Raw genomic sequence first — 17,634 nt, 5'->3', positions numbered from 1 at the left:
AACTTCAAAAGAATAGGTGTTAACTCTTCTTTAAATGTTAGTAGAATTCCCCTGGAGAGTCATCCAGCCCTGGACTCTTGTTTGTTGGGAGATTTTTGGTTACTGATTCAATTTCTTTACTGGTTATGGGTCTGTTCAAATTTTCTGTTTTTTCCTGTTTCAGTTTTGGTAGTTTATGTTTCTTGGAATTTATCCATTTCTTTCAGATTACCTAATTTGTTGACATGTAAATGCTCATAATATTCTCTTATTATTGTTTGTATTTCTGTTGTGTTGGTTGTGATCTCTCCTCTTTATTTGGGTCCTTTCCTTTTTCTTTGTGATCAGCCTGGCTAGGGATTTTATCAACTTTGTTAATTCTTTCAAAGAACCAGCTCCTGGTTTCGTTGATCTGTTCTGTTTGTTTGATTTCGATATCATTAATTTCTTCTCTAATCTTTATTATTTACCTGCTGGTTTTGGGCCTTATTTGCTATTCTTTTTTCCAGCTCTTTTAGGTGTAAGGTTAGGTGGTGTATATGAGACCTTTCTTCCTTCTTCAGGAAGTCCTGGTTGCTATATACTTCCCTCTTATGACAGCCTTTGCTGCATCCCAGAGGTATTGGGCTGTCGTGTTTTCATTTTCATTGATTTCCATGTACTTTTTAAATTTCCTCTTTAATTTCTTTGTTAACCCATTCATTCTTTAGTAGGATGTTCTTTAGTGTCCAAGTATTTGTTACCTTTCCAAATTTTTTCTTGTGGTTGATTTCAAGTTTTGTAGCATTGTGGTCTAAAAATATGCAAGGTATCATCTCAACCTTTTTGTACTTGTTGAGGGCTGATTTGTGATCTCTTCTGGAGAATGTTACATACGCACTCGTAAAGAATGCGTATTCTGCTTTTGGATGAAATGTTCTGAATATATCTGTTAAGTCCATCTGGTCCAGTGTGTCATTCAAAGCCATTGTTTCCTTGTTGATTTTCTGCTTACATGATCTGTCCATTGTTGTAAGTGTGGTGTTCAAATCCCCTACTATTATGGTATTATTATCAACAAGCTTTTTTATGTTTGTGGTTAATTGAATTATATATTTGGGTGCTGCCACATTGGGGGCATAAATATTTACAATTGTTAGATCCTTTTACTAGATATACCCCTTAATTATGATATAATCCTTTCATCTCTTGTTATAGTCTTTATTTTTAAATGTAGTTCATCTATTATAAGTATGGCTACTCCAGCTACTTAGCATGATTGATTGTTCTCCATCCCCTTACTTCCAATCTGCAGGTGTCTTTAGGTCGAAAATGAGTCTTGTAAGCAGCATATAGATGGGTCTTCTTTTCTAATCCATTCTGATACCCTGAATCTTTAGATGGGAACATTTAGTCCATTGACATTTAGAGTGAGTACTGAAAGATATGAATTTAGTACAATTGTGTTGCCTATAGAGTTAGTATTTCTGGTGATGTCCTCTGGGCCTTTTTAGTCTTTGTTGCTTTTGGTCTTTTTTGTTTTCTCTTTTCTACACTCAAAACCCTCCCTTAAAATTTCTTGCAGGGCTGGTTTAGTGGTCATGAACTCCTTTAGTTTTTGTTTGGGAAACTCTTTATCTCTCTTTCTACTTTGAATGACAGCCTTGCTGGACAAAAAATTCTTGGCTGCTTATTTTCCCCATTCATCACATTGACTATATCCTGTCACTCCTTTCTGGCCTCCAAGTTTCTGTGGATATGTCTGCTGTGAACCTGATCTGTCTTACATAGGTTAAGAACTTTTTTCCCTTGCTGCTTTCATAAATCTTTTCTTGTCTGTGTATTTTGTGAATTTGACTATGATATGCCTTGGTGGTGGTCGGTTTTTGTTGAATCTAATGGGAATTCTCTGTACTTCTTGAATTTTGATGTCTGTGTCCTTCCCCAGATTAGGAAAGTTTTCCACTATAATTTGCTACCATAAATCTTCTGCCCCTTTTTCTCTCTCTTCATCTGAGACTCCTATGATTCAGATGTTATTCCTTTTCAATATATCACTGAGTTCTGTAAGTCTTGTATTGTGATTTTTTTGCCTTTGTTTCTCTCCTTTTTCCTGCTTCATTATTCTCCATAATTTTATCTTCTGTATCACTGATTTACTGCTCTGTTTTGTCCATCCTTGCCATCGTGGCATCCATTTGAGATTGCATCTCAGTTAAAGCATTTTTAATTTTGTCCTGATTAGATTTTATTTCTTTTATCTCTGCAGGAAGGGGTTCTGTGCTTTTTTCAACCCCACCTAGTATTCATATTATTATGGTTCTAAATTCTAGTTCAGACATATTGCTTATATCTGTGTTGATTAAGCCCCTGGCTGTTATTTCTTCCTGTTCTTTCTTTTGAGGTGCATTCCTTTGTTTTGTCATTTTGGAGGAAGAAAAAATAATAATAAAATTAAAAGTTAAAATTAAAAACAAAACACAAAATCAAATAATGAAAGCCAGACCATAGTTGTGTTTTGATCTGCTTGTTGTGAGAAGCTTGATAGGATAGAGAAAAAAGGGAAAGAAAAGAAAAGGTAAGAAAACTTTAATAATAATATATATATGTATATATATGTATAAAATATTGTATAAAATAAAATGAAATAGAATAAAAAATCTTTAAAAATTAAAAAGTAAATAATAATAATAATGATGAATTTTTCTCTTTCTGCTGAGTTCTGTGGCTCAAGTTATACAAATTGTTGTGTTAATCCTCAGATTAATTTCCCAGGTGTTCAAAATGGTTTGGTGCTGATCTAGCTGCATTTCAGGTAAGAAACAAGCTTAGTGTCTCTGTGCTGCTCCATCATCTTAACTCTTTTGCCAACACTTATTTTCTGAACACTTGTTACTCTGTTGTTTTTGTTTTTGTTTTTCTATTCTAATGGGTATGAGGTGGTATCTCATTGTCCTTATTTGCATTTCTGTAATGATTAATGAGCATTTTTTTTCATGTGCTACTGGCCATTTGTTTATCATCTATGAAACACATCTGTCCAAGTCTTTTGCCCATTTTTGAATCAGGTTATTTTTTGTTGCTGAGTTTTAGGAATTATTTTCATAGTCTAGATATTAACCTCTTAGCAGATAAATGATTTGCAAATATTTCTTCCCACTTCTTAGATTGCCTTTTCACTGTTGATTCCATGAAAGTAAATAGAAGTTCTGTTGGTGACATTTTTCCCCTTTATGCCTTAAAGCAGATGATGGTCATTTATTTTGATTATCTGGAACATAGTTATTTCTTACTTGGTTATTTCCTTAATTAATTGGGGTGGGGAGGTGAGGATTGCCTTAAGGCAATATATCCAAATGCCCTCCTAGTGCACGAATTCTTTCTACAACGTGTTTCCCACACATTCACATTCCCAGTGATAGATGCTTACTACGTAGTGACGCTCTTTCAGAACTGTTGTAAAGATTTTATGGAAGCTCAGTTCTTTTCTTTTTATTCTTTATTTTCTATTTTTTCTTTTCATATTTTCATTTAAATTCCAGTTAGTTAACATAGAGTACAATATTGGTTTCAGAAGTAGAATTCAGTGATTCATCACTTACATACAACACCCCAGTGCTCATCACAAGTACCCTCCTTAATATGCATCACCCATCTAGCCCCATTCCCCACCCTTTTCCCTCCATCAACCCTCAGTCTGTTCCCTATTGTCAAAGAGCCTCTTGTGATTTCTTTCCCTTTCTCTTTTTTCTTTTTTTTACCCCCTCTTCATGTGTTTGTATTTTTGTTTCTTAAATCCCACATATGAGTGAAATCGTATGGTGTTTGTCTTTTTCTGAATGACTTATTTCACTTAGCATAATCCACTCTAGCTCCAGCCATGCCATTGCAAATGGCAAAATTTCATTCTTTTTGATTGCTGAGTAATATTCCATTATGTATATAAACCACATCTTTCCCCTACCACACCTTTTTTTTTTTTTTTTTTTTTTAATTTAAATTTTAGTTGGTTAACATAAAAGTGCAATGTTGGTTTCAGGAGTAGAATTCAGTGATTCATCACTTACATACAACACCTAGAGCTCATCACAAGTTCCCTCCTTAGTACCCAACACCCTCCTAGGCCATCTCCTACCCATCAACCCATGTTTGTCATTAAGAGTTTCTTGGGATACCTGGGTGGCTCAGTCAGTTAAGCAGTTGACTTTGGCTCAGGTCATGATCTCATGGCTCGTGAGTTCAAGTCCCGCATCAGGCTCTGTGCTGTCAACACAAAGCCAGTTTCAGATCCTCTGTCACCACCTCTCTCTGTCCCTCTCTGGCTTATGCTCATACTGTCTCAAAAATAAATATTTAAAAAAAAATTTTTTTAAGTTTCTTTTGGTTTGTTTCCCTCTATTCTCTTTTTACCACCTTCCCATATATTCATCTGTTTTCTTTATTAAATTCCACATATAAGTGAAATCATATGGTATGTCTTTCTCTGATTGACTTAATTTTGCTTAGCATAATACATCTTAGCTCCATTCACATTGCAAATGGCAAGATTTCATTCTTTTTGATGACTAATACTCCATTGTGTGTGTGTGTGGGGGGGTATACACTACCTCTTCATCTCTTTTTTTTTTTTTTGTAATATTTATTTACTTTTGGGAGAGAAAGAGAACACAAGTGGGGGAGGGGCAGAGAGAGATAGGGAGACACAGAATCTAAAGCAGGCTCCAGGCTCCAAACTCAGCACAAAGTCCAACACAGGGCCCAAACCCATGAACTGTGAGACCCTGACCTGAGTCAAAGTTGGATGCTTAACCGACTGAGCAACCCCGGCACCCCCACCACCTCTTCTTTATCCATGCATCAGTCTATGGACATTTGGGCTCTCTCCATAGTTTGGCTATTGTTGATAATGTTGCTGTGAACATTGGGGAGCACGTACCCCTTCAAATCTGTATTTTTGTATCCTTTGGATAAATATCTCATAATGCAATTGCTGGGTTGTAGGGTAGTTCAATTTTTAACTTTTCGAGGAATTTTTAACTTTTTGAGGAACCTCCATACTGTTCTTAAGAGTGGCTGCACTAGTTTGCATTCCCACCAACAGTGCAAGAGGGTTCCCCTTCCTCTGAACCAACACCAACACCTATTGTTTCTTGTCTTGCTAATTTTAGCCATTCTGAAAGGTGTGAGGGGGTATCTCATCATGGTTTTTATCTGTATTTCCTTGATGATGAGTGACATTAACCATCTTTTCATGTCTGTTAGCCATCTGGATGTCTTCTTTGGAAAACTATTTCTCTCTTCTGCTTATTTCTTAAATATGTGTAATATTTATTTTGATAACTCTTTATCAGATGTGTCATTTACAAATCTCTTCTGCCATTCCATAGGCTGCCTTATAGTTTTGTTGATTGATTCCTTTGCTGTGCAGAAGATTTTTACTTTGATGAAGTCCCAGTAGTTCATGTTTGTCTTTGTTTCCCTTGATTCTGGCGATGTGTCTAGTAAGAAGTTAGGGCTAAAGTTAAAGAGGTTGCTGTCTGTGTTCTCCTCTAAGATTTTGATGTCTCAAAATTTAGGTCTTATCACCCATTTTGAATTTATTTTTGTGTATGGTGTAAGAAAGAGGTCCAGTTTCGTTCTTCTGCATGTTGCTGTCCAGGTTTGCTAACACCATTTGTTAAAGAGACTGTCTTTTTTCCATTGGATATTCTTTCCTGCTTTGTTGAAGTTGAATTGATCATATAGTTGTGGGTCCATTTCTGGGTTTTTTATTCTATTCCATTGGTCTATGTGTCTCTTTTTGTACAGTACCATACTGTCTTGATGACTACAGCTTTGTAGTATAACTTGAAGTCTGGAATCGTGATGCCTCTAGCTTTGCTTTTTCAGGGTTACTTTGGCTATTTGGGGTCTTTTGTGGTTCCATACAAATTTTGGGTTTCTTCTAGCTCTGTGAAAAATGCTGGTGGTATTTTGATAGGGATTCCATTAAATATGTAGATTACTTGGGTAGTTAGATATTTTAACAATGTTTTTTCTTCCAGTCTATGAGCATGGGATGTTTTTCCACTTCTTTGTGTCTTCAATTTCTTTTTTTTTTTTCAATATATGAAGTTTATTGTCAAATTGGTTTCCATACAACACCCAGTGCTCATCCCAAAAGGTGCCCTCCTCAATACCCATCACCCACCCTCCCCTCTCTCCCACACCCCATCAACCCTCAGTTTGTTCTCAGTTTTTAAGAGTCTCTTATGCTTTGGCTCTCTCTCACTCTAACCTCCTTTGTTTTCTTTTTTTTTCCTTCCCCTACCCATGGGTTTCTGTTAAATTTCTCAGGATCCACATAAGAGTGAAACGATATTGTATCTGCCTTTCACTGTATGGTTTATTTCACTTAGCATAACACTGTCCAGTTCCATCCACGTTGCTACAAAGGGCCATATTTCATTCTTTCTCATTGCCACGTAGTACTCCATTGTGTATATAAACCACATTTTTTTTTCTCCATTCATCAGTTGATGGACATTTAGGCTCTTTCCATAATTTGGCTATTGTTGAGAGTGCTGCTATAAACATTGGGGTACAAGTGCCCCTATGCATCAGTACTCCTGTATCCCTTGGGTAAATTCCTAGCAGTGATACTGCTGGGTCATAGGGTAGGTCTATTTTTAATTTTCTGAGGAACCTCCACACTGTTTTCCAGAGTGGCTGCACCAGTTTGCATTCCCACCAACAGTGCAAGAGGGTTCCTGTTTCTTCACATCCTCTCCAGCATCTATAGTCTCCTGATTTGTTCCTTTTGCCCACTCTGACTGGCGTGAGGTGATATCTGAGTGTGGTTTTGATTTGTATTTCCCTGCTGAGGAGCGACGTTGAGCATCTTTTCATGTGCCTGTTGGCCATCCGGATGTCTTCTTTAGAGAAGTGTCTATTCATGTTTTCTGCCCATTTCTTCACTGGGTTATTTGCTTTTCGGGTGTGGAGTTTGGTGAGCTCTTTAGAGATTTTGGATACTAGCCCTTTGTCCGATATGTCATTTGCAAATATCTTTTCCCATTCTGTTGGTTGCCGTTTAGTTTTGTTGGTGGTTTCCTTTGCTGTGCAGAAGCTTTTTATCTTCATAAGGTCCCAGTAGTTCATTTTTGCTTTTAATTCCCTTGCCTTTGGGGATGTGTCGAGTAAGAAATTGCTACAGCTGAGGTCAGAGAGGTCTTTTTCTGCTTTCTCCCCTAGGATTTTGATGGTTTCCTGTCTCACATTCAGGTCCTTTATCCATTTTGAGTTTATTTTTGTGAATGGTGTGAGAAAGTGGTCTAGTTTCAGTCTTCTGCATGTTGCTGTCCAGTTCTCCCAGCACCATTTGTTAAAGAGACTGTCTTTTTTCCATTGGATGTTCTTTCCTGCTTTGTCAAAGATGAGTTGGCCATACGTTTGTGGGTCTAGTTCTGGGGTTTCTATTCTATTCCATTGGTCTATGTGTCTGTTTTTGTGCCAACACCATGCTGTCTTGATGATGACAGCTTTGTAGTAGAGGCTAAAGTCTGGGATTGTGATGCTTCCTGCTTTGGTCTTCTTCTTCAAAATTACTTTGGCTATTCGGGGCCTTTTGTGGTTCCATATGAATTTTAGGATTGCTTGTTCTAGTTTTGAGAAGAATGCTGGTGCAATTTTGATTGGGATTGCATTGAATGTGTAGATAGCTTTGGGTAGTATTGACATTTTGACAATATTTATTCTTCCAATCCATGAGCACGGAATGTTTTTCCATTTCTTTATATCTTCTTCAATTTCCTTCATAAGCTTTCTATACTTTTCAGCATACAGATCTTTTACATCTTTGGTTAGGTTTATTCCTAGGTATTTTATGCTTCTTGGTGCAATTGTGAATGGGATCAGTTTCTTTATTTGTCTTTCTGTTGCTTCATTATTAGTGTATAAGAATGCAACTGATTTCTGTACATTGATATTGTATCCTGCAACTTTGCTGAATTCATGTATCAGTTCTAGCAGACTTTTGGTGGAGTCTATCGGATTTTCCATGTATAATATGTCATCTGCAAAAAGTGAAAGCTTGACTTCATCTTTGCCAATTTTTATGGCTTTGATTTCCTTTTGTTGTCTGATTGCTGATGCTAGAACTTCCAACACTATGTTAAACAACAGCGGTGAGAGGGGACATCCCTCTCGTGTTCCTGATCTCAGGGAAAGAGCTCTCAGTTTTTCCCATTGAGGATGATGTTAGCTGTGGGCTGTTCATAAATGTCTTTTATGGTCTTTAAGTATGTTCCTTCTATCCCGACTTTCTCAAGGGTTTTTATTAAGAAAGGGTGCTGAATTTTGTCAAATGGCTTTTCTGCATCGATTGACAGGATCATATGTTTCTTATCTTTTCTTTTATTAATGTGATGTATCACATTGATTGATTTGCGAATGTTGAACCAGCCCTGCATCCCAGGAATGAATCCCACTTGATCATGGTGAATAATTCTTTTTATATGCTGTTGAATTCGATTTACTAGTATCTTATTGAGAATTTTTGCATCCATATTCATCAGGGATATTGGCCTGTAGTTCGCTTTTTTTTACTGGGTCTCTGTCTGGTTTACGAATCAAAGTAATACTGGCTTCATAGAATGAGTCTGGAAGTTTTCCTTCCCTTTTTATTTCTTGGAATAGCTTGAGAAGGATAGGTATTATCTCTGCTTTAAACGTCTGGTAGAACTCCCCTGGGAAGCCATATGGTCCTGGACTCTTCTTTGTTGGGAGATTTTTGATGACTGATTCAATTTCTTCGCTGGTTATGGGTCTGTTCAAGCTTTCTATTTCCTCCTGATTGAGTTTTGGAAGCGTGTGGGTGTTTAGGAATTTGTCCATTTCTTCCAGGTTGTCCAGTTTGTTGGCATATAATTTTTCATAGTATTCCCTGATAATTGCTTGTATCTCTGAGGGATTGGTTGTAATAATTCCATTTTGATTAATGATTTTATCTATTTGGGTCATCTCCCCTTTCTCTTTGAGAAGCCTGGCTAGAGGTTTATCAATTTTGTTTATTTTTTTCAAAAAACCAACTCTTGGTTTCATATATCTGCTCTACAGTTTTTTTAGATTCTATATTTATTTCTGCTCTTATCTTTATTATTTCTCTTCTTCTGCTGGGTTTAGGCTGTCTTTGCTGTTCTGCTTCTATTTCCTTTAGGTGTGCTGTTAGATTTTGTATTTGGGATTTTTCTTGTTTCTTGAGATAGGCCTGGATTGCAATGTATGTTCCTCTCAGGACTGCCTTCGCTGCGTCCCAAAGCGTTTGGATTGTTGTATTTTCATTTTCGTTTGTTTCCATATATTTTTAAATTTCTTCTCTAATTGCCTGTTTGACCCACTCATTTATTAGTAGGGTGTTCTTTAACCTCCATGCTTTTGGAGGTTTTCCCGACTTTTTCCTGTGGTTGATTTCAAGCTTCGTAGCATTGTGGTCTGAAAGTATGCAAGGTATGATTTCAATTCTTGTATACTTATGAAGGGCTGTTTTGTGACCCAGTATGTGATCTATCTTGGAGAATGTTCCATGTGCACTCGAGAAGAAAGTATATTCTGGTGCTTTGGGATGCAGAGTTCTAAATATATCTGTCAAGTCCATCTGATCCAATGTATCATTCAGGGCCCTTGTTTCTTTATTGACCGTGTGTCTAGATGATCTATCCATTTTTGTAAGTGGGGTGTTAAAGTCCCCTGCAATTACCACATTCTTATCAATAAGGTTGCTTACGTTTGTGAGTAATCGTTTTATATGTTTGGGGGCTCCTGAATTCGGCACATAGACATTTATAATTGTTAGCTCTTCCTGGTGGATAGACCCTGTGATTATTACATAATGTCCTTCTTCATCTCTTGTTACAGCCTTTAATTTAAAGTCTAGTTTGTCTGATATAAGTATGGCTACTCCAGCTTTCTTTTGACTTCCAGTGGCATGATAAATAGTTCTCCATCCCCTCACTCTCAATCTGAAGGTGTCCTCAGGTCTTAAATGAGTCTCTTGTAGACAGCAAATAGATGGGTCTTGTTTTTTTATCCATTCTGATACCCTATGTCTTTTTGTTGGCACATTTAGTCCATTTGCCTTCAGTGTTATTATAGAAAGATATGGGTTTAGAGTCATTGTGATGTCCGTAGGTTTCATGCTTGTAGCGATGTCTCTGGTACTTTGTCTCACTGGATCCCCCTTAGGATCTCTTGTAGGGCTGGTTTAGTGGTGAGGAATTCCTTCAGTTTTTGTTTGTTTGGGAAGACCTTTGTCTCTCCTTCTATTCTAAATGACAGACTTGCTGGATAAAGGATTCTCGGCTGCATATTTTTTCTGTTCATCACATTGAAGATTTCCTGCCATTCCTTTCTGGCCTGCCAAGTTTCAGTAGAGAGATTGGTCACATGTCTTATAGGTCTCCCTTTATATGTTAGAGCACGTTTATCTCTAGCTGCCTTCAGAATTTTCTCTTTATCCTTGTATTTTGCCAGTTTCACTATGATATGTCGTGCAGAAGATCGATTCAAGTTCCGTCTGAAGGGAGTTCTCTGTGCCTCTTGGATTTCAATGCTTTTTCCTTCCCCAGATCAGGGAAGTTCTCAGCTATTATTTCTTCAAGTACACCTTCAGCACCTTTCCCTCTCTCTTCCTCCTCTGGAATACCAATTATGCGTAGATTACTTCTCTTTAGTGCATCACTTAGTTCTCTAATTTTCCCCTTATACTCCTGGATTTTTTTTATCTCTTTTTCTCAGCTTCTTCTTTTTCCATAATTTTATCATCTAGTTCCCCTATTCTCTCCTCTGCCTCTTCAATCCGAGCCGTGGTTGTCTCCATTTTATTTTGCAGCTCATTGATAGCATTTTTTAGCTCCTCCTGGCTGTTCCTTAGTCCCTTGATCTCTGTAGCAAGAGATTCTCTGCTGTCCTTTATACTGTTTTCAAGCCCAGCGATTAATTTTATGACTATTATTCTAAATTCACTTTCTGTTATATTGTTTAAATCGTTTTTGATCAGTTCGTTAGCTGTTGTTATTTCCTGGACTTTTTTTGAGGGGAATTCTTCCGTTTCGTCATTTTGGATAGTCCCTGGAGTGGTGTGGAACTGCGTGGCACTTCCCCTGTGCTGTCTTGAATAATTTGCATCGTGGGCAGGACCGCAGTCAGACCTGATGTCTGCTCCCAACCCACCGCTGGGGCCACAGTCAGACTGGTGTGTGCCTTCTCTTTCCCTCTCCTAGGAGCAGGATTCACTGTGGGGTGGCGTGGCCCGTCTGGGCTACTTGCACACTGCCAGGCTTGTGGTGTTGGGGATCTGGCGTATTAGCTGGGGTGAATCAGCAAGGTGCACGTGGGCAGGAGGGGTAGGCTCAGCTCGCTTTTCCTTCGGAGATCCGCTTCCGGAGGGGCCCTGCGGCACCAGGAGGGAGTCAGACCCGCCGAGGGATGGATGGATGGATCCGCAGAAGCACAGTGTTGGGTGTTTGCGCGGTGCAAGCAAGTTCCCTGGCAGGAACCGGTTCCCTTTGGGATTTTGGCTGGGGGATGGGCGAGGGAGATGGCGCTGGTGAGCCCCTTTTTTCCCCCCCAAGCAGTGCTCTGTTGTCCGGGGCTCAACAGCTCTCCCTCCCGTTGTCCTCCAGCCCTCCCGTTCTCCATGCAGAGCTGTTAGTTTATAACCTTCCAGATGTCAAGTCCCGCTTGCTGTCAGAACACACTCCATCTGGCCCCTTCGCTTTTGCAAGCCAAACTCGGGGGCTCTGCTGGGCCGCCCCTCCGCCCCAGCTCCCTCCCGCCAGTCCATGTAGCGTGCACCACCTAGCCACCCTTCCTACCCTCTTCCATGGGCCCTCCTCTGCGCTTGGCTCTGGAGAATCCATTCTGCTAGTCTTCTGGCGGTTTTCTGGGTTATTTAGGCAGGTGTAGGTGGAATCTAAGTGATCAGCAGGATGCAGGGTGAGCCCAGCGTCCCCTACACCGCCATCTTCCCAGGATCCTTCAATTTCTTTCATAAGTGTTCTATAGTTTTCAGAGTATAAGTTTTTTTTTGTTTGTTTTGTTTTGTTTTGTTTTTTAATCTCTTTGGTTAGGTTTATTGTTAGGTATCTAATGTTTTTGGTGCAATTGTTAATGGAATCGATTCTTTGATTTCTTTTTCTACTGCTTCATTATCGGTGTATAGAAATGCAACAGATTTCTGTATTCCTTACATTGATTTTATATCCTGCAACTTTGCTGAATTCATGTATTCTAGGAATGTTTTGGTGGAGTCGTTTGGGTTTTCTACATAAAGTATCATGTCAATTGCAAATAGTGGAAGTTTGACTTCTTTCTTGCTGACTTGGATCCCTTTTGTTTCTTTTTGTTGTCTGACTGCTGGGGCTATGTTGACATATGTCAACACTATGTTGAACAACAGTGGTGAGAATGGACATCCTTGTCTTGCTCCTGACTGTAGAGGAAAAGCTGTGGGTCTTTCATACATGTCCTTTATGATATTGAAGTATGTTCATCTATCCCTACTTTGTTGAGTGTTTTTATCAAGAATGGATGTGTATTTTGTCAAATGCTTTTTCTGCATCTATTGAGAGGATCGTGTGGTTCTTATCCTTTCTTTTATGAACGTGGTGTATTGATTTGCAAATATTGAACCACCCCTGCAGCCCAGGAATAAATCTCACTTGATGATGGTGACCAATTATTTTAATGTACCGTTGGATTCAATTTCCTAGTATCTTGTTGAGAATTTTTGCATCCATGTTTATTAGGGATATTGGCCTGTAATTCTCCTTTTTAGGGGTGGGTCTTTGGTTTTAGAATCAAGATAATGTTGGCCTCGTAGAAGGAGTTTGGAAGTTTTCCTTCTATTTCTATTTTTGGAACAATTTGAGAAGAGTAGGTATCAACTCTTCTTTATGTGTCTGGTAGAATTCCTCTGGGAATCCATCTGGCCCGAGGCACTTGTTTGTTGGAGACTTTTTATTACTGATTCAATTTCTTTGCTGGTTATGAGTTTGTTCAAATTTTACATTTCTTCCTGTTTCAGTTTTGGTAATGTGTATTATTTTTACGAATTTATCCATTTCTTCTAGATTGCCCAGTTTGTTGGCATATAATTTTTCAAAATATTCTCATAATTATTTGTATTTCTGTGGTAGTAGTTTTGATCTCTCCTTTTTCATTCATGATTTTATTTATTTGGGTCCTTTCTCTTTTTGACATGTCTGGCAAGTGGTTTATCAATTTTATTAATTCTTTCCAAGAAAGAGCTCTTAGTTTCATTGATCTGTTCTACTATTTTGTTTGTTTGTTTGTTTCTATAATCAGTTATTTCTGTTGTATCTTTATTATTTCCCCTCTTCTGGCCTTATGCTTTATTTGCTATTACTTTTCTAGCCCCTTTAGATGTAAGATCAGGTTGTGTATTTGAGACTTTTCTTGCTTCTTGAGCTAGGCTTGTATCGCAATATTCTTCACTCGTAGAACTGTCTTTGCTGCATCCCAAATGTTTTGGACTGTCATGTTTTCATTTTCATTTGTTTCCATATACTTTTTAGTTTCTTCTTTAATTCCCTGGTTAACCCATTCGTTCTTTAGTAGGATATTCTTTAAGTTCCATGTATTTGTGGCCTTTTCAAATTTTTTCTTGTGGTTGACTTCAAGTTTGATAGCATTGTGATTGGAAAATATGCATGGTGTGATCTCAGTTTTTTTGTGCTTATTGTTGATTTGTGAACCAGTTTGTCATCTATCCTGGAGAATGTTCCATGTGCACTCAAAAAGAATGTGTATTCTGCTGCTTTTGGACAAAATGTTCTGAATATATCTGTTAAGTCCATCTGATCCAGGGTATCATTCAAAGCCGTTGTTTTCCTGGTGATTTTCTGCTTACATGATCTGTCCATTTCTATAAATGTGGTGTTCAAGTCCCCTACTATTATTATATTATTAATGAGTTTATTTATGTTTGTGATTAATTGGTTTATATATTTGTGTGCCACCAAGTTGGGGGCATAAATATTTACAATTGCTAGATCTTCTTGATGGATAGATCCCTTAATTATGACATAATGCCTTTCTTCATCTCTTGTTACAGTCTTTATTTTAAAATCTAGTTTGTCTGATACAAGTGTGGCTACTCTAGCTTTCTTTTGATGACCATTAGCATGATAGATGGTTCTCCATCCCCTTACTTTCAATCTGCAGGTGTCCTCAGGTCTAAAATGAGTCTCTTTTAGTCCAAATGTCCATTGATAGATGAATGGATAAAGAAGAAGTCGTATATACATACAATGGAGTATTACTTGGCAATCAAAAAGAATGAAATCTTGCCATTTGCATCTAAGTGGATGAGACTAGAAGGTATCCTGCTAAGCGAAATTAGAGAAAGACAAATATCCTATGACTTTACTCATATGAGGACTTTAAGATACAAAATGGATGAATATAAGCGAAGGGAAGCAAAAATAATATAAAAACAGGGAGGAGAACAAAACATAAGAGATTCTTAAATATGGAGAACAAACAGGGGTGCCTAGGTGGCCCAGTCAGTTGAACATCTGACTTTGGCTCAGGTCATAATCTCACAGTTCATGAGTTTGAGCCCCACATCGGGCTCTGTGCTGACAGCTCAGAGCCTGGAGCCTGCTTCGGATTCTGTGTCTCCATCTCTCTCTGCCTCTCTCCTGCTCACACTGTCACTGTCTGTCTCTCAAAAAAATAAACGTTTAAAAAAATTTTTTTAAACATGGAGAACGAACACAGGGTTCCCAGAGGGGTTGTGGGAGTGGGGATGGGCTAAATGGGTAAGGATCATTAAGAAATCTCCTGAAGTCATTGTTGCACTATATGCTAAGTTGGATGTAAATTTAAAAATAAATTAATAAAAAAATTAAATTAAAACAAAATAAAGAGTCTCTTGTAAGCAGTATATATATGGGTCTTCATTTTTTTATCCATTCTGATACCCTATGTCTTTTGATTGAAGCATTAAGCCCATTTATATTCAGAGCAATTTATTGAAAGATATGAATTTAGTGCCATGTGTTTGGCTCTGTAATGCTTGTGTTTCTGGTGATGTTCTCTATTCCTTTCTAGTCTTTGTTCCTTTTGGTCTTTTTGCCCCCACTCAGATAATCCCCTTTGGGGCAACCAGGTGGCCCAGTTAAGTTTACAACTTTAGCTCAGTTTATGATCTCACAGTTCATGATACCAAGCCCTACATCAGGCTCTCTGCTGCCAGCACAGAGCCCATATTAGATTCTCTGTCCCCTTCTCTCTCTGCCCCTCCCACTCTCTCTTTCTCTCAAAAATAAATAAACATTAAAAAAAAAGTCCCCTCTAGTATTTCTTGCAGGGCTGGTTTAGTGAACTCCTTTCATTTTTCTCTCTCTTTCCATCCCGAATGACAGCCTTGCTGGGTAAAGTATTCTTGGCTGCATATTTTTCCCATTCATCACGTTGAATATATCCTGCCATTCCCTTCTGGTCAAGTTTCTATGGACAGATCTGCAAATCTGATCTGTCTTCCCTTGTAGGTTAAGGACTTTTTTTCCCTGCTGCTTTCAGGATTTTTTCTTGTCTGTGTATTTTGTGAATTTGACTGTGATATGTCTAGGTGATGGCCAGTTTTTGTTGAATTTAACTGGAGTTTTCTGTGCTTTTTGGATTTAGATGTCTGTAACCTCCCCCGGATTAAGGAAATTTTCAGCTAAAATTTGCTCAAATAAACCTGCCCCTTTTCCCCGCTCTTCCTCTTTTGGGACTCATATGATATGAATTTTATTACATTTTAGGTAATTGCTGGGGTTGGGGGGATAGGCTGGGTGATGGAAATTAAGTAGGGCACTTATTGTGATGACCACTGAGTGTTATATGTAAAGTAATGAATCACTAAATTCTACTGAAACCAATAAATAAAACAATAATAAAGTAATACTAATTATGAAAAAAAGTCTCAGAGTTCCGTAAGTCTACGTTTGTGATCCATTACCATTGTTTCCCTTTTATTTTCAGCTTCATTATTTTCCATAATTTTATCTTCTATATCACTGATTATTCCTCTGCTTCATCCACCCTTGTTGTTTTGGCATCTATTTAGGTTTGCATCTCGGTTATAGGATTTTTAATTTTGGCGTGACTAGATTTTAGTTCTTTTATCTCTGCAGTAATGGATTCTCTAGTGTCTTCTATGCCTTTTTTCAAGCCCAGCTAGTATCCTTATAATTGTTGTTTTAAGTTTAATATGTTTAGTTCAATACATCTGTATTGATTAAATCCCTGGTTGTAATTTCTACTTCCTATTCTTTTGCGGTGAATTCCTCCATCTTGTCATTTTTGCCCAGAAAAAAAAAAAAAAAAGATCGTATATGTATTTTGGTCTGCTTGTTAAAGGAAGCTAGATCTAAAAAATAGCAGTAAAACATATATATTTGAATAAAAATTTTAAAAATTTAAAAATATATTAAAGAATAACTTTAAAAGTAAAAATAAATAAATAAAAAGGAAGCTATCCTATTTCCTCTAAAGGTAAAGCTTTGCAGGACTCTATGATCAGTAGACTTGGTTTGCCTTAGAGGTTTGTGCTGGTCTCCTGAGTGAAGGGCCTATTGCACTGATTCTCAGGGCAACTTGCCCTAGTGGAGATGAACCTGCTGAGCTCAGAGGAGCGGGGCTTGGTTTAGCCGCTCTGGTCTCCACTTGGTGGCACTGTTTAGCTCACTGAGGTCTGTCAGTGCTGGTGGGCAGGGGGTGAAAATGTCTTTGCTCCGCTCTCATTTCTGGAGTGGGGAGCTTGTACCCACCACTCCTCAGCAAGCTCTCAGACAAGCAATCAGCCGTCCTGTGTCACAGACTTCCCTTAGATACGTCTTCACCCTGTGTCCAAGCTGTCTGCCTGCCAGGGAGCACAGCCCTCCTGTGTTTTATCTCAAACATGGCTGTGTTTCAAACTCTAAACTTCAAAGACCCCCATGGCCCAGACCTGCTCTGATCCTCTGGAGGAGGGTCTCACTGCTCTGTGGCTGGTGCCGGCTTGTCCCAGAAAATGGTCGCGTGACCACGCAGCAGTTAGGAATAATCACAGCACAAAGCTAGCACTAGAGTTTACTGCCCTCAGCCTGCGTCTTTGTTCCTATGCTGAGGAATGGGGTAGCTCAAAGCCCTGCAGGATCTTTTGCCACTGGAGAAGCCGTAATGTATCACCTCTCCCAAAAGGCACTCCAAGCAAGGAAACTTTCTCCCCGTGCAGCCAAGGGGACCTTCAGACCATGCTGCTGGCTGGTTGTCCTTCCTGCTCCCCAACGGGAACACTGCCAGGTATGAATGACCCTGGCCATGGCGCTAACCTCTGAAACTTCAGACTCTGTGCTCCACTGTTTGTTTTATTTTTTAATTTTTTTTAATGTTTATTCATTTTTGAGAGACAGAGTGCGAGTGGGGGAGAGGCAGAGAGAGAGAGGGAGACACAGAATCTGAAGCAGGCTCCAGGCTCCGAGCTGTCAGCACAGAGCCCCATGCGGGGCTCGAACTCACAAATTGTGAGATCATGACCTGAGCCGAAGTCGGTTGCCCAACCACTGAGCAACCCAGGTGCCCCTGTGCTCCACTGTTTATAAAAAAAACTTAATATTTAAATCATCCCCTTCCTCCCCCCCCCCC

Source organism: Puma concolor, chromosome E2, assembly GCF_028749965.1.
Source record: "Puma concolor isolate L17-30 chromosome E2, mPumCon1.1.hap2, whole genome shotgun sequence".
Classification (NCBI taxonomy): Eukaryota; Metazoa; Chordata; class Mammalia; order Carnivora; family Felidae; genus Puma; species Puma concolor.
This window is presented reverse-complemented; position numbering follows the sequence as displayed.